At 37.5% G+C, this 6095-nt stretch overlaps 1 pseudogene; it reads right to left on the minus strand.

Annotated features, from left to right (window-relative positions):
* Positions 1–4965: 4965 nt before the first annotated feature.
* On the minus strand, positions 4966–5741 carry LOC112648172 (cleavage and polyadenylation specificity factor subunit 5-like; annotated as a pseudogene).
* Positions 5742–6095: the final 354 nt, after the last annotated feature.

Consider the following 6095-nt stretch of genomic DNA (forward strand, 5'->3'; position numbering starts at 1 on the left):
AAATGATAAATAGTCTCAAGTAAGAAGAGTGATTTGTGTTAAAGTCCTCAGGGTACTTTTGTAAAGGAATTTAATTTCTTGGGGGAAATTGTCTATAACTTCGTGTGGAATGTTAGTTAACTGGTTCATAGCTGGGATTTATTTTCTGTCATCTTTTTTCTTTTTTTTTTTTTCCTTCTCATTATTGGTTTGGATAGGTTTACCTGGGCAAATGAGATTATATAGCAAAGTCTTGATGAACTGGGAAGCTTAGGGAAATACAGAGGGTAGTTCATTTATTTTCTTGGGTTATTTTTTTTTTTCAAACTTATTGTTAAAATCCTGAGATTTTGTGCTGTGGTCCAGTGCTTCTCAACCAGGGACAATTCTGCCATCCAGAGATACTTGGTACTATCTGGAGATATTTTTGGATTTCACAACGAGGGGGTTAAGAGTGACATCTAGTAGGTAGAGGTCATGGATGCTGCTATACATCCTCTGATACACAGAATAGCCCTCTGCCCCAGCCCCAACAAAGAATTATTAGGCCCACAATGCTAATAGTGTCAAGGTTAGAAATTCTAAGGTTGTCAATAGGCTCTAGGGAACATAATTCAGTATTCTTTTACCAAGAAATTTCTACAGAATCTCACTATTCTTTTTCTCAACTGTAATTCTCATCACCAAGGATGGAGATAGGTAACAAGAAGATGCTGGATCTGGGCTAAATGTAATGAGTCCCACAGTATATAGAGTCCAGTTGCTTTTTCTTTTTTTCTTTTTTTAAGTAGAAAAAAAAAAAAAAAAAAAGCCTAACATGGAGCCCAACATGGAGCCCGACATGGGGCTTGAACTTACAACCTGAGATCAAGACCTGAGCTGAGATCAAGAGTCAGATGCTTAGCTGACTGAGCCACCCGGGCACCATCTCTTTTTCTTTTTTTTAAAGAAATATGTGATCACATATAGTATACTATTAGTGTTTTGAATTTCCTTAATATTTAAATTCAATTGCTTGATTGCAATAAAAAAAAACTGGCTAATTTATGTAACTAGTGAAATGGATTTCAGTTACTTATTACTATGATAGACTTCTGGCAAATACTTCTCAACAAAAAATGGTCAAGCACTGAGACCTGTGGCCTTATCTATGTACTGTATATGTACAAATATGATGATTCAGATCAAAGGTTGGGCAAGAGTTATTTAGTAGTGGGGGTAGGACCTCAGGTGGAAAGATCACAAGGTCAAATATCCTTTGTACTTTGCCCAGCATTAAGCCTGGTGGTTATTGTTGAGATTCATGGATTGACTTAAAAAGCAATATGCATTATCTATATATTAGTCTTAAACTATGCAAATATGAAGAGTATTAAACTACTTAGGCTGATATTGAAGATTCTCTACCATCTGATCTGTTTACTTTTTTTTTTTTTAAAAAGATTTCATTTATTTATTCATGAGACACACACACACACACACACACACACACACACAGAGGCAGAGACAGGCAGAGGGAGAAGCAGACTCCATGCACTGAGCCTGATGTGGGACTCAATCCTGGGACTCCAGGAACACGCCCTGCCCGAAGGCAGGCACTAAACCGGTCAGCCACCCAGGGATCCCTGTTTACTTCTTATTAACTTCCTTCTTAAGTCTCCTGCTCTAGTCATATTTTTTTACCCAATGCCTCATAAACCCAACTTGCATATCCACAGATGGTCATGTACCCACACTGTTGCTTATACAATTCCTTCTCCTACTGGCCATTAACATTTCATCTATCCTTCAAAAGTGAGATAAAATTCTATCTCCTTTGCAAACCAATCAGCCAATAATACTATTCCCTCCTTCCTCCCCTCCTTCCTTCCATGAAAATATTGTAATAGTTATTTAGTATTGGTGGTTGGTGATTGTTTTGTTTTGCATTTTCTTGTATTGAAAAAAAAAGTGTACAATGAGTTAGGGGACCCCTAGTTCCAAACTCACACTGACAAAACTTGTTGTCTAACCCAGAACAAATCACTTAACCTCTATGACACTCAAGTTTTTCTACTTATAAAATAGAATAATATTTATTCTACTTCTCTTGCAAGGTAGTTTTGGATCAAATGAGACACAACACAAAAAGCCCTTTGAAAAATATAAAGAACTACATGAATGTAAGACATATTATTGTCCTCCATACACAAAACCACAAAGAATCTCACAAAGTGCTAATACTGTATATATTCTGCAAAGCACTTAGCTGTAGTCTGCACTTAATAAATGAGAGCTCACACAAGCGAATTGTTCCACAGTTAAGACAGACTGGCAGAAATAGCAGTTAGAGACGGGAGGCTGGTTAAGAGGTTACTACCTGTATTGATAGAGAAGCTATTAAAAGCAAAATGTGATTTTTAACATCTCCAGGACTATGATAGAAATGAATAAAATTTTGTGCGCTTTATCATTTGTGACCCAGAAAAGAGAACCCTGAAGGCATGAAAAGTCTTAAAATAAATTATTTGTGTGCAAAAGGAGGCAACATATTCCACCGCTTTGACAATTTCAGTTTCTCCATTAAGGATACAAATAGGAGATGAGGTCATTTAAGCAAAATGTTCCCTGATTTGCTAAAGCCTTTCCTGACTACAAATTAATAAACCTGAATTCATTTTTGTGGCTCACAACTATCTCAGTGTCCAAACTTTCCTTCTTGACTGGTGGAGGAAGGTAGAAATTGCCTGGATGGGTCTGGAGTGTGGTTTGGGAAGTGGTCAGAGCTGGCCTTTAGGTGCTCATCATGCCAGTGGAAGATCCAAGGTGGCAAGTACAGTGACAGGACTGGGGAACAGAAATAGGTGATGGCTCATAATTAGTGGGTGGTAGTGAGCTACCTAGAGGTTTGGCACTTTAACTAGTAGACATTCCCTGAGGCATAGTAGGGAGCACTTTTATAAATCACACATAGCTCACCCTTTCCCAATTTTTGGGAAAGAGCTCTTAAGGATTTCCAGTTGTAAGGACATTGAACAATAGATTAATCTATTGCCTTAGAACCAAATGTGGTTATGTTTTGGTTCAGTTAGTATGAAAGAGACAGGATAATGAGTGTGAAGAGTTTAGACCCTAAGCTAGACTGCTTCTTTTTTTTTAAATTTTTTTTAATTAAAAAAAATTTTTTTTGCAGTTTTATACCTTTATTTGACAATCAGCGATAAGCTAGACTGCTTCTGTTCAATTCCTGTCTCTGCCATGGATTAACTACTTGATGTGCCTTTGAACAAATTATTCACCCTCTCTAGGCCTCTGTCTTCTCATCTGTAAAACACAAATAATAATTCCAGAGCACCTGGGTGGTTCAGTCAGTCAGTTAAGCGCCTAACTCTTGGTTTCAGCTCAGGTCATGATCTTGGGATCCTGGGATCAAGGCCTGCTTCTGGCTCCATGCTCAGCGGGGAATCTGCTTCTTACTTTCCCCCTGCCCCTCCCCTACTCATATGCATGCTCTCTTTCTCTCTGTGTGTCTCTTCTCTTTTTAAAATAAATAAATAAATCTTTTAAAAAAAGAAATAATAATTCCTACTTCACGGGGTAGTTGTAAAGACTAAAGGAAATAATAAATGCAGTCAGTGCACGTTGCACAATGCATGGCAAAAAGAGAGTCCTCAGGAATTATTAACCGTTGTTATTGAATGGTTAATAGATTATAATAATAGAATGATAGAAGCAGGCAAAGTCTCTGCTTGTATTCCTTGCCTCCCCAGCTAAGTCTTGCTGTTTAAAGAAATACACTGTAGAGGTTTCTTTTCTAGTTTTATTGAGATAAAACTGACATATAATATTGTGCAAGTTTAAGGTGTACAATGTAATGATGTGATACATGTATATATCGTGAGATGTTTACCAAAATAAGGTTAACATCCTTTATTTTGCATAATTACCATTTTGTTGTTACAGTGAGAACACTAAAGCTCTACTCTCATAGTGACTTTTAAGTGTATAGCATAGTATTTTTAACTATAGTCATCATGCTGTAAGGGGTTTTGAGAACTAGTGCCTTGCTACTCAAAGCATGCTCCACAGACTAGCACCATTGGCACCTCCCGGGAGCTTATTAGAAATGCAGCATTTTAAGTCTCCCCAGCCAGACCTACTGAAATCAGAATCTGCATTTTAACAAGGGACCTGGTGATTCCTGTGCTGATTAAAGTTTATAAAGTACCACCCTAGAGCAATGACACAAACGGTGTTTTTTGGAAGAAAGAGAGACCAGAGGGAAGAGAGGGAGGGAGGGAAAAAGGAAGGAAGTAAGGAAAAGAAAGGGAAAAAGAAAGAAGAGAAAATAAAAGCAAAGAAAAGAAAAAAGAAAAGAAAAGAAAAAAGAAAGAAGTCATATACTAGTGAGCAGTTTGAGACTGCTGATTGGTCCTAATACACTGGAACAAACACCATTAAAGGTTAGGATGAGAGGTACACAAGCAGTCACAACTGCAGTATATTTACAATAAGAATTGGTTAAAGTTGGTATGATATACTGAGACCTAAAGAGGATACGGCATGGTAGAAAATTTTTTTGAAGTCCACTTTCTTTCTTTTATTTTTAAGATTTTATTTATTTGTTCATGAGACACACACACACACACACACACAGAGGCAGAGACACAGGCAGAGGCAAAAGCAGACTCCATGCAGGGAGCCCGATGTGGGACTCGATCCCGGGACTCCAGGATCACGCCCTGAGCACTGCCAAGTCACCCAGGCATCCCTCCACTTTCTTTAATATACAAAAAAAAAAAAAAAAAAAAGAGAAAGAACAAAAAGTAAATGAAACATTTCCACATTTGGTTACACTGCTCTCTAGCTTTTTATATTAACTTTACTATTCAAACAATGGACAGTAGATAAAACAAAACAAAAAAAAAAACAAATACTTCTACCATATTTATTCTATATTGTATATAGCTGTGCTCAGAGAGACAATTTCTTTTATTTCTCTACTGCTCAGGAATTCAGTTTTATATAAAATTGAACTTGCCTCAAAAGCTCAGGGAGACTAGAAATTACGGGTGCTTATCCTGTGGTATCATTATGCAATTCAAAGAATGGTGCAGCTACCAGCTTGTAATTTTAGAGACCACAAACAAGGCATCTTCCTGAAGTTGAACCAAAAACAACTTGTGTTCCTTAGGTTGTGTAATATCTGCAGAAATCCATGGATATCGAGGGAAATTCAAAATTTGGTATCTGTTAGTTACCAATGCAGCTATCAATGACCTGGATAGCCCAGTATCCCTGTTAAGCTTTTAATCTTTTAATGTCTTCTGGGTTAAGTTCACTTAACTTGGTAACTTAGTTGTTCCCAGCTATAGCAATAACTCATGGGCCAGTCAGTACTCATGCACAATCAGAACCCCTTCTATGATCCTGCTTTTTCCAATTTTATCAAATTCCTCATTCATGCAATGAAATCTAGTTGCAACAGAGTTGTCCTTGTAGAGGAACTTTTTTATACCAAAAGTATTATTACTAAGAGGGTACAGGTTGACGGTGCACTCTAGGGTGAGGGGCTTGGTTGGCTCAATATACTTGTTGCCAAAGTGGTTGACACCCCCACACCCTCTGCCCTTTCCTCTCCACTTGGGGACAGCCAGTCTGCAATTGCATAGCATCATGAACATGCTGGTAATCTCAGGCATTGGTGATGAGCTGAAAGGGGGAGACCAGAAACTTTCCCTGTGCTGGAAGTGGTATTCTGCGTTCTGCTCAGCAGTAGCCATCACTCTTAATATGGGAACATCAATTGTGTTTGATTATAGTAGATGCTCATCAAATATTTATTGATTTATTGATGGACTTTTGCCTGACCTAGTAATAGAGTGGTTAAAATGTTGAATTAAATAGCTACTAAGTCGGCATGAGCAATACATTATTTTCTGCTCTTCTGAAAATACTTTTTTCCTGATAATCCTTTTTTTCAGAGAAATAGTGAAATCTGCATACAGTGGTATATGCTCTTTCCTCCTGTTGGCACTTAATGACTTTCATTTGTATTTTTTTAAAATTATTTTATGGGGTATATATATCTTGTGTCTCCAACTAGATAGCAAACTCTTAGATGGTAGGAAAGTTAT

Source organism: Canis lupus, chromosome 7 (assembly GCF_003254725.2).
Source record: "Canis lupus dingo isolate Sandy chromosome 7, ASM325472v2, whole genome shotgun sequence".
Taxonomy (NCBI): domain Eukaryota; kingdom Metazoa; phylum Chordata; class Mammalia; order Carnivora; family Canidae; genus Canis; species Canis lupus.